This window comes from Chiloscyllium plagiosum, chromosome 11 (genome assembly GCF_004010195.1).
Source record: "Chiloscyllium plagiosum isolate BGI_BamShark_2017 chromosome 11, ASM401019v2, whole genome shotgun sequence".
Classification (NCBI taxonomy): domain Eukaryota; kingdom Metazoa; phylum Chordata; class Chondrichthyes; order Orectolobiformes; family Hemiscylliidae; genus Chiloscyllium; species Chiloscyllium plagiosum.
Window position 1 is genome coordinate 68,974,584 of NC_057720.1, and position 11,411 is coordinate 68,985,994.

An 11,411-nucleotide genomic window follows, 5' to 3' on the forward strand; every position below is an offset into this window, starting at 1 on the left:
TGGATTGGTCAGGATGAGATCAAGTATGTTTTTCTGCCTTGTTGGTTCCCTCACCACTTGCTTCAGACCCAGTCTAGCAGCAACGTCCTTCAGAATCCAATGAGCTGGATCAGTAATGTTGCTGCAGAGCCATTCTTGGTGGTAGACATTGAAATCCCCCACCCACAGTACATTCTACACCTGTGTCACACACAGTATTTCCTCCATGTGCTGTTCATCACAGAGGAGCACAGAGTCATCAGCTGAGGGAGGACAGGACGTGGCAATCAGTAGAAGGTTTCCCTGCCCATGTTTGACCTGATGCCACAAGACCGCATGGTATCTGAAGTTAATGCTGAGGACAGCCAGTGCAACTCATCCTGTCTGTTTACAACTGTGCCACTCTCTGTGCTAGGCCTGTTCTGCAGGTGGAATAGATCATATCCAGAGATGTTGATTGTTGTGTCTGGGACATGGTCTGTTAGTTATACTCAAGGAATCATACCTATGTCAGGCTATTGCTTGACGAGTCTGTTTGACAGATCTCCCAATTTTGGCACTAACCCCTAGATGTTGGGAAGGAGTACTTTGCAGTTTTGACATGGCTGTTTTTGCTGTTGTTGTTTCCAGTACCTAGGTTGATGCAAGATAATCTGTCTAGTTTATTTTTGAGAATTCATAATGATTGTTACAACTGAGTGACTTGCTAGGCCATTTTAGAAGACAGTTGAGAGTCAACTTCATTGCTGTAGGTCTGGAGTCACCTGTAGGTCCAACCAGGTAAGGTTTTTTTTTAAAAACAGACACGGTCATCAATAGACTCTCAATTCCAGATACCTACTGAGTTCACATTCCAACATCTACGGTGTCAGGATTCACACCTGAGACTCCAGACAAAAGACCATTGACCTAAACGCCCTTCTACTGACACAGCTAACACTTTGTCATCACATATATACAAAGCTGGAACATTTTGACCAGGCAATTCCTACCGTTTCTACAACATATCAGGTTTCACCTTCAGATTTAATTCAGTGATTGACAGTTTAGTTAGAATGGTATCCATAACAACTTTTAATCCCACATATTAGTTCCTGAACTTCTAAAACCTTAAAGCAGGGATTAAATTCATTGAGGTAATGAATGTGCAAGTTTTCCTGACTCTTAATTAGCTGAATATTTCTTTGATGACAATTTTAAACCTGTTCCCTCTTCTTTGCAGCCTCTTTCTCTTCCTATGCCTCCAGCAGATTTCCCTACCCTCTGCACGCCTCCTGCAGTACCTCTTTTGCCTGCACCACTCTTGCATCTTCTGCCTTTCCTCCCTCCCCTAATAGTCAACTCCTCTCCTATGCTCCACCACTGAATCTCCTGCTACCCTGGACCAGGCAGATGGCCCAAATCCTCAGCAAAAGGCAACATCCCAGCAAAAGGCAAGCATCCTGACAACTCAGTCACCGCTACCAGTAGCTTTGTTAACAGCTTGCTGCTCCTCCAATCAGAGACTGTTTCTCTCCCTATATGTGGACGACAACTTACTGGTTAGTTTATCAGCAAACATGCGTGATTGGCAGAGCAGCTCCTCGAGGATTCTGTCCATCTACTTACACTAGGGTGGGAGGCATTTTAAAGATTGATTGAACCAGTGACTGAACTTGTCCAGGCCTTTTGCTGGCTTTCAGGCTGCTGTCCTGGTGTATTTTAAGTCATAAGTAAATCACATGTTAGATTAGAACAGCCTTATGGGATGATGATATTATCCACAAAGTGTTTGGTGAATAGGATTTAAAAAAAAATACTAAGGGGTCAGTAACTAAAAATGTAAATGAAGGAAGTACAATATGGATATCAATTTGAGGAAGTTCAGCATATCTTCAAATTATTTTTAAAAGAATTGTCTGCACTTCCTTTACATTTTCTCTCTCACACACGTAGTAACTCAAAAGCTGGATTGACCCTGTCCAGGAATTTTCAAGTTGCTGTGCAGCCACACAGTTAAGAAGGAAGTTTGTGCAGTATCTGATTTGACATTGCACTTAAAAAAAATTCACAGGGTCTGACTGTGTTGGTCAGAAATTATTGTCCACTTTTACTTGCTCTGAAGGTAATAGTGAGTTGCCTTCCTGAATCACTGTAGTCCATATGGTGTAGGTACACCCACAGTGTTGCTTGGGAAGAGTTCCAGGATTTTGATCTAGCAATATTGAAGAAACAGTAATATTCCTTGAAGCCTGAATGGTGTGCAACTTGGGGATACCTTGCAGGTGACAAAGTTCTGATGCATCTGCTGCCTTTGGCCTTCAAGGTGGTAGAGGTTGTGTTTGGAAGGCGTAGTTGAAGGAATCATGGCGAGCTTTGCAGTGCACCTTGGTGAAGGGAATGAATGTTAAAGGGAGTGAATGTTAACACGTGTACCAGTTAAGCAGGCTGTTTTGTGCTGGATGGAGCTACACTCATCTGGGCAAGTGAAGTGTATGCCACTGCAGTCTTGTCTTGTGCCTTGCAGACAGTGAGCAGGCATTGGGAAGTCAGGTGGCAAGTTACTAACCACAAAACTCTAAGGTTCTAACCTGTTTTCGCAGCCATAGCATTTATACGGCTGGTCCAGTTCACTTTTTAGCATATTGTAACCCTCAGAATGCAAACAGTGGCAAGATTCAGCAATGCTAATCATAGAGTCAGAGATGTACAGCACAGAAACAGACTCTACCATCCCACTCGTCCATGCTGACCAGATATCCCAATCCAATCTAGTCCCACCTGCCAGCACCTGCTCCATATCCTTCTAAATCCTTCCTATTCATATACCCATCCAGATGCCTCTTAAATGTTGTGATTGGACCAACCTCCACCACTTCCTCTGGCAGCTGATTCCATACACACACCACCCTGTGTAAAAAGGTTGCCCCCTTAGGGCCCTTTTAAATTTTTCCCTTCTCACCCTAAATCTATGCCCTTCTAGTTTTGGACTCCCCCACCTCAGGAAAAAGACCTTGTCTATTTACCCTATTCGTGTCCCTCATTATCTTATAAACCTCTATAAAGGTCACACCTCAGCCTCTGATACTCCAGGGAAAACAGCCCCAGCCTATTCAGCCTCTCGCTATAGCTCAAACCCTCCAAACTGGGCTACATTCTTATATGTTTTTTCTGAATGCTTTCAAGTTTCTTCCTGCCACTGAATATCAAAAAGAGACTGTTAGATTCTCTCTATGGAAATGGTCATTACCCAGCACTTCTACATTGTAAATTTTATTGGCTGATTAACCCAAACTTGAATGTTGTCTAAGTATTGCTGCATATGGACACAAGATGCTTCAAGACAAAAATCAATAGGATTCTGAAGACAGAGATCAAGGGTTACAGTGAAGGGAAACTGGGTTGAGGTAGATGATTGCTATGATTTAACTGAATAGTGGATTACGCACGACTGACTTAATGGACTACTCTTGTTCCGATGTTCAGTAATCGGAGGAATCGCATATGACATGAACATTATGTATTGAACGTTGCTACTTCTGACCTTATGATGGAAAGTCATTGGTAAGGCAACTGAAGATGGTTGGACCTAGGACATTATCCTGAAGAACTCCTGCAGTGATGCCATAATCTCCAAAAACCAAACAATTTTTCTTTATGTTAAGTATGACTCCAATTTCTTTATTCCTGAAGAAGGGCCTGTGCCCGAAACGTCGAATCTCCTGTTCCCTGGATGCTGCCTGACCTGCTGTGCTGTTCCAGCAATAAAGTTTCAACTTTGATCTCCAGCATCTGCAGACGTTAAGTATGACTCCAATTTCTTTATGCCATACTTGCTCAAGTGCTGTGTTGGTGTACAAGGGCAGTTCCTCTTAGTTCATTTCTGAAGTTTAGCTCTTTTGTGTACATTTAAACTCAGGCTTTGATGAGGTCAGTACTGAAGTGGCCCTGGCAGAAACAAAACCAAGCATCAGTGATGTTATTGCTACTTGATAACACTTTGCTGATAATCAACAGCACACTGATAGAACAGAAATTAGATTAGATTGGTCCTGCTTTTTGTGGATCAGACATGGAGTATTTTTCGCATTGCAGGGTAAATGCCACTGTTGTAATTTGACAGGAACAGCTTGGCAAGGGGCACAGTTAATTCTGAAGCACAAGTCTTGCTGAAATGTGCCCATAGCATTTGTTGAATCTGACTGAAAACTAATGTGTGAGATAAGGGGAGTCTCACAAGGATACTGAGGTGAATCATCTACTTGCACTTTTGGCTGAAGATTATTGCAAGTAGCTTGACTTTTGTATTGGCTTCTTCACTGCAAAGACTGGGGCTATTGGTAGAGCTGACTTCTCTTTTTCTTGTTAAATTTTCCATCACAATTCCTGACTTGATGAAGCAGAACTTCAGAGTGCAGATCTTAACCATTAATTGTGGAATTGCTTCGATCAATCAGATGCTGCTTCTATTGTTTGGTATAAAAATATATTGTGTTAAAGCTGCATCAGATTAATAGCTTACAATCTCTACTATATAGAAAATGACCATTCAGCACATCATGTCTGCACTGACCCTCCAAACAGCATCCCACCCAGACCCAACCCCCATCTTATCCCAGTAACTCCACACTAATCCACCTAGCCTCCTGCACATCCCTGGACTCTGGGCATGCTAAATCCTGTTCCCTGGATGCTGCCTGACCTGCTGCGCTTTTCCAGCAACACATTTCCAGCATGCTAAATTACCCAATCTACCTAACCTTGGACTGTGGGAGGTAATTGGAGCACCTAGCATCAGCACTTCTGCTGATGATGGCTCACACTGCTTGAAGGAAGCCCAGATTTGAGTTGTTAGATGTATTCTCTGTTTGAAATCTGACACACTAACACAGTAATAATGCTAGCCAATAGGTTGGAGGGAATCCTCAATTCGTAGATGTAACTTCATCTCCACAAGGACTATGCAATGGACACTCCTGCCAATGTAATCATGGACAAATATCTGCAATAGGTAGTTGGGACAGGACAAATTCAAAAACGTTTTACTCATCACAGGCTGCACACCTAGTCTAGCAGATACATCCTTCAGCACTCAACTGGTGATGACAGGCTACTAGCACTGAAAGCCCCATAACCATCATCATAACCTACATTCAACTCCTTAAGCTTTTGATTAGGGTTGATCTGTACTTCAAGTGTATTTACTTGCCATTATTTCATACTCCTTGATGATAAATTGGTCTTGAAATTTTCAATTAACCCAGTATCCTGTCTTTTGGGAAAGTAAATTTCAGATTTCCATTACCTTGTATGTGATGTCACTCCTCAAAGAACTTTGATTTTCCCCCTTGTTCTGGAAACCTCACCAGGGGAAGCAACTTTCATTTTAAAAACTTTGATTACATTTCTTGTCAACTCAAGAAAATACAAGGCAAATAATACAACTTGGCTCAATTTAACTTTTTGTGCTCAATTTTTGCATGTGACTCCACACTTTATTCCCATCTCAGTCAGTGATAAAATTCTTGAATTGTCAATCAGAAAACTCAAATCTATTCAACAGGCTTGAGCAGAAAGTGACAAGCTGACACTTCAGTGCACTACTGAAATACTGTTGGAGGTGCTGCCTTTGGTATGAGTTGTTAAACCAAAGTTATTTCTGTCTGAACTAATGTGGTTATAAGCTCACTTGGCATAATTCAAAGCAGATCTCAGGGGTTCTCCAAGTGACTTAGCCAATATTTATTCCTCAAACACCATTAATTTTAAACAGACTATCTGGCTCTCTTATGCAAGCACATCCTTTCGAGGGTAAGAAAGCCAAAATAGAGTGCGCTCTCATAATGAGTAAGATTAGCATTTATTAGTCACCCAAAGCCTATGGAAAGATGATGCTGAGCTTCCTACTTAAATCATTACAGTTCATGTATAAAGTACTCCCACAGTGTTGTTAAATAGCCAATTCTAGTAAAAATGATCAAACATCCTCTGGAAGTCCCTATAAGCATATATCCATAGACTCTATGATATATATCAAGCTGAAATATTAACTCTCTCTCTTTCAACAGATGCTGCCTGACCCAAAAACATTCCAGCATTTGTTTTTAATTTCAGATTTTCTGCATGTGCTGTATTCTGCTTTTATAACTGCTTTCCTTCAGCTATGTCAGTGATTTCAAAAAATCCATTAGATACAATCTACACAAATCTATATTGATCCTGTTTTGATCAGCTCAGGTTTCCATGCATTCTGTTACAATCCTACTTACAATATCTTCTAATAATCCCCAGAACTAATAGTCATGCAAGTTTATTGGTTTCTTTCTCCCTTTAGTAGCGGAAATAATGGAGCAACACAAATTTTGACCACCTTTGCCTCTACCTTCTCTTTAGTTTAAATAAACTTGCTCCTACAATCTCACTAAACTGGCCTTATCTCAATACCTTCAAAAGCTTCTTCAAAGTCTGTCTTCCATCATGACATAGGTCACCTCCCTAATATTTCTGGGCCCCGAAGGGTAGATGGACCCGAAACACTGACTTTGCTTTCTCTCCACAGATGCTGCCGAACCTGCTGAGCTTAGCCTGCAATTTCTGTTGTGTTTCAGACTTCCAGCTCTGATGAACCCTGAAACGTCAACGGGTTTTCTTTCACTGCCTAGGTCTGCTGCTTGGTGTTTTTCCATTTAAAGACGACGTGGCTAGGAACATCATCAGCTGTTGAACCGGAGACCCAGCCTGTTCAAAGCCAGGACAAAAGATGTGCAAATCATTTGTCAGTATTTGCAAGTTCCAGAGTGTCGGTCTGCTTTAATCTCTCCTTAGCCAACTCAGGGGTATTTGATACGGGTATAGAAAGGATTTTTTTTTGGGAGGAGGCACATTGATGGTTAGGGGCAGGACATTCATCGTGATTGAGCCGGACCTCCAACACATCGCACAATGAGGCGGCCTCGTCACTCGCGCCGCGGATAAACAAGCGCAGGAAGGGGATAAAAAACACATAGCCTCGCAAGGACACCCTCAACCGCAATCGGGTATTGTGCCAGGCCGGCGTGAACGCCGGTTGCCGCGGGCAGCCGCCCTCACAACTCACCCAGGCACCACCTTCTTTCCTCCCTCATTCACAACTTAAAAACATCCAGATAATTCTTGTGTATTCGTACCGGCAAGCTGCAATCACAGGGAGTGCCGCCCTATTGTGCGTGTGATATTTTTTTCTTTAGAATTTGGCTCACTGCTCTCGGCTTTTCCTCCACACTCGCGGCTGACCGTTATTTTCTTCCTCCATTGCCAGCTGACAACCACGGCCCGAGTCTCACAATCTCGCAGGAAACGCTTCCCAACACCGTACTGCGCCTGCGCGCCGCCTTAACGAACTCCTGAGGGTCAGGATTTGGCAAAGGGGGAGGGGGCGTCTCCCCTCGGCTCTCGTGGGCTGGGTCTGGCGACTGGGAGGGGGACGGGGAACAGGGAACAGGTCAGCGATCATCTTGAATGAGAGAAAAGAAATCCGATCCGCCTCGTTTGTGGTGAGAAATTTCCATGCGGTGACGCTGACTTACCCAGCTGCATGGTTGCAGGAGAAGCCCGGCGCGCCCCAGCCCTCCCTCGTGATGCGGGCACGAGGCGCAGCCGTTGGCCTGTCTTGATGCCGGCGCCGCTCGCGCAACCACTGGGCCCGGCTACTCACCGAGTGAGCTTGTCTCTCGGAGAGATACCGTTTGTACCCCCATCCCTACCCTCCCCATCTTCCAGTTCAATCCCCTCTGAATTTTTAAGTATACCCTGACGACGAATCCCGTGAAGAAGAGACGCCAGTGTTCGTCTGCTCTTTTACGGTCGGCGTTATGCATGTCACTCACCGAGTGTTTACCGTCTGCGCTGCCTATTTTACTTCCCTCGGTTCAATGCTGCATCGTGCGACTCCCGCCATGGGATTTGGGCCGGACTCCAGGTTGGAATAACGGTGTTTATCTCATCTACCCATGACAACCCATAGGTCGACTGTCTTTTTGCTTCCAGCGACAAACAAAGACACTGTTGCCCGACAAGGCTATTACAGCGTCTCGTCCTGGCAACAGGGTGTAGCTTCCCAGAGGATTCTCACCTCCTCGATCCCTCACCCAAAATGTTCCCCGCCTATTTGAATATGTTTCCTAGACACTTGTTACTTAAAAAAAAATGTCTGTCATTGAATGTCGCAAATTGTATAATGTTTGACTGATTGCAAATATAATTGCGCTGTCATTTACAGCACTTTAATAATCGCCAATATGTGAACTCGAAATATGTCTTTAAAGACTGACACTTCAATGCAAATGTGCATTATTCTTATCCCCCCAACTCTTCTAAAATAAATATACTTCGACCAACCATTACACAGTCGTCGCAATCAATTTACTCATTTTTGAAGCCAACAAAACCCCGACAAGTCGAATGAATTCTACGTTATTCTGGATTAGTGGTGCTGGAAGAGCACAGCAGTTCAGGCAGCATCCGAGGGGCAGTAAAATCGACGTTTCGGGCAAAAGCCCTTCATCAGGAATAAATAAAATTTTACGTTAATTCATTCCTGATCCTATTCGAAGGATGGGTTCTGTTGGCTTCGGAAGAACGTGAGGTTTGGTGAAAAGTTCCTTCAAAAATCTTAACTGAAAAAAAACTTAATTTTTTAAAAGGAAATATAGACTTTTAATAAATCATCTCTAATGACCTATTTGTATTTTAGAAACAGTTGAGCGCACTATTTAAAAATAGATTTCCCGTTTCTGGTAGGAGATTCAACATATTCTCTCCCTGACTGGCATACAAAAAATGAATATTACAATGTAAAACATGAATAATTGGTGAAAATAGTTGTTGTGCAAGTGAGACAGGTCTCTATAATTCAGCAACTGCTTTTGTGGGATGTTTTACCTTTATCAGAAATAATTCAACATTGAGTCACAGAAGGATATATTAGGACAACTGTGGTTAGTGTGGCAGGTGTTATAAGAACTTATAGCCTTGGCTGTTGTAGACATAACTTCCAAAGATGGACAGACGGTATTGGGGCTGCTCAAGAGACCAACATTTTCTGATTGCAGAAATCTCATAGCTGGAAAAGGCTTGAGGCCATGGCAAGAGGTGGGTGGCACAGTGGTTAGCACTGCTGCCTCACAGCGCCAGAGGCCCGGGTTCAATTCCCACCTCAGGCGACTGTGTGGAGTTTGCACGTTCTCCCCGTGTCTGCGTGGGTTTCCTCCGGGTGCTCCAGTTTCCTCCCACAGTCCAAAGATGTGCAGGTTAGGTGAATTGGCCATGCTAAATTGCCCGTAGTGTTAGGTAAGGGGTAAATTAGGGGTATGGGTGGGTTGCGCTTCGGCGGGTCGGTGTGGACTTGTTGGGCCGAAGGGCCTGTTTCCACACTGTAATGTAATCTAATCTAATCAAGAGTTAACACAAGGATGAAAATTTTAAGTTTGGAGATAACACCTGGGCTCAGTGATTAGCACTGCTGCCTCACAGTGCCAGGGACCCTGGGTTGAATTCCATCTTTTGGTGATTGTCTGTGTGGAGTTTGCACATTTTCTCCATGTCTGCATGGGTTTTCCTCCCACTGTCCAAAGATGTGCAGATTACGTGGATTGGCCTTGGGAGATGCAGGGTTACAGGGATAGATGGAATACTCTTCAGAGGGATGGCATGGACTCGACAGGCCGAATAATCTGCTTTCACATTGGAGGGATTCTGTGATAACACTGGAGCAGGAACTAATTTGGCGAGAGAACACTGGAGTGATGAGTGAATATTAGTTTTGGACCGAATTAAAACTTACGAAAAGTGGAAGATGGTGTGCCAGCCAGGCAATAATAGACTTGCTTCCAAAAATTTCTGTCAAGAAAATCCCTCAAGGTGCATCTATGGCATGAAAGGATATTGTATTCAGAACTAAAGTTAAACAAAGTATGGTACATATAACATGAGGATTAATATAACAAAGCATTTTATCAACCAAAATTCTCATCATCATCTGGGCAGATCTCCACAGAAAATACTCGCTCATTTTAATCAGTGGATTTATTTTCACTGGTGCCCTGCACCAGTATTGTATTAAATAAAAACAAATTTCTTATCAACTTCAGCCCTGGTTTTCACTAGCAATTTTAAATAAGCTTTTTCAATGAAGTTATCCTACTTCTCTATCTCCAGTTTCAATTTGTGAGTGGGCGTTTACTCTTAAATGGAGAGAAAGTGAGAATAGCACAAAAATTATTTCTTAAATTTTCAAAAAAGTCTACTTTGATTCCACTAATGCTTGGAGCTTATGCCACCTGACCCAGGTGACCATTTAGTACGGTATTAGGAACACTGCTTTTGATATATGGTAATGAGCTGGATTTGTATGGCATGACACAATTTTGAAATTGAAATATTACATAAAATTTGCAGATGTAATAAACAGTGATAATGACAATAGTGTGGTTTTAGTTGTTGTAGACCTATTATCTCAGCCGCAGGACATCACTGCAGGAGTTCCAAAGGATAGATGTTTTCTAATCAACCCTGTTTAGAGGTGTTCATGACATATCTTTGGAGCAGCTGAACCTGAACCTGAGTCTTCAAATCCAGAAGTGGTAACACTATTCTTATGCCATGAGAGCTCTCATTCCTCAGGATAGATATTTTCTAACCAACCTGTTCAAAGATCCCCTGAGGTGATGAGATTATGGATGGTCTGGGAGATGATGGTTTGGTGGTGGGAGGTGGGGTCTTGGTCAAGGGGGCAGTAGGAGGAGGTGTCCGTGAGAAAATATCTATCCTGAGGAATCAGGACTCTTGTGGCACTGTGGCAGTGTGCCTTTGAGCCAGGAGTCCAGGTTTCAAGTCGTAATAACATCTCTGAACAGACGAATTAAAAAATACCAGAGGAACCAGGACCCTTGTGGCATGCTGGTAGTGTCCCTAGGTCTGATCTGGAAAACTGGGGTTCAAATCCAACCTGCTCCAGAGGTGTGTCATAACTTATCATGAACTGGTTGATTAGAAAATATCTATAATGGTAGAGAATTTAAAAATACTGCCCCCTTGAACATGACCCCACCTCCCACCACCAAACCATCATCTCCCAGACCATCCATAACCTCATCACCTCAGGGGATCTCCCATCCACCACCTCCAACCTCATAGTCCCACAACCCCGCACCGCCCGTTTCTACCTCCTGCCCAAAATCCACAAACCTGACTGCCCCAGCCGACCCATTGTCTCAGCCTGCTCCTGCCCCACTGAACTCATCTCTGCATACCTCGACACGGTCCTGTCCCCCTTCGTCCAAGAACTCCCCACCTACCTTTGGGACACCACCCACGCCCTCCACTTCCTCCATGATTTTCGCTTCCCTGGCCCCCAACACCTTATCTTCACCATGGACATCCAGTCCCTATACACCTCCATCCCCCATCACAAAGAC

The 11,411-nt window shown here is 43.5% G+C and overlaps 1 protein-coding gene and 1 long non-coding RNA gene across 6 annotated transcripts in view; one reads left to right on the forward strand and one right to left on the reverse strand.

Annotated features, from left to right (window-relative positions):
* The window catches only part of LOC122554541 (WD repeat-containing protein 47-like), a 59,646-nt gene extending 51,526 nt beyond the window's left edge, over nucleotides 1-8,120 (reverse strand). Inside the window, exon 1 of one of the 5 annotated variants that reach the window (XM_043699735.1) lies at nucleotides 7,824-8,120. The gene's annotated coding sequence lies outside the window, so the exon portion shown is untranslated. Of the gene's footprint in view, nucleotides 1-3,502; nucleotides 3,638-7,054; nucleotides 7,293-7,523 lie in introns of those variants that run through there. The other 4 variants (XM_043699734.1, XM_043699733.1, XM_043699736.1 and 1 more) reach the window with 4 other exon arrangements.
* The window catches only part of LOC122554543, a 31,903-nt gene continuing 27,913 nt past the window's right edge, over nucleotides 7,422-11,411 (forward strand). The window contains exon 1 of the long non-coding RNA XR_006313013.1: nucleotides 7,422-7,490. This is a non-coding gene — a long non-coding RNA (uncharacterized LOC122554543). The remainder of the gene's footprint in view (nucleotides 7,491-11,411) is intronic.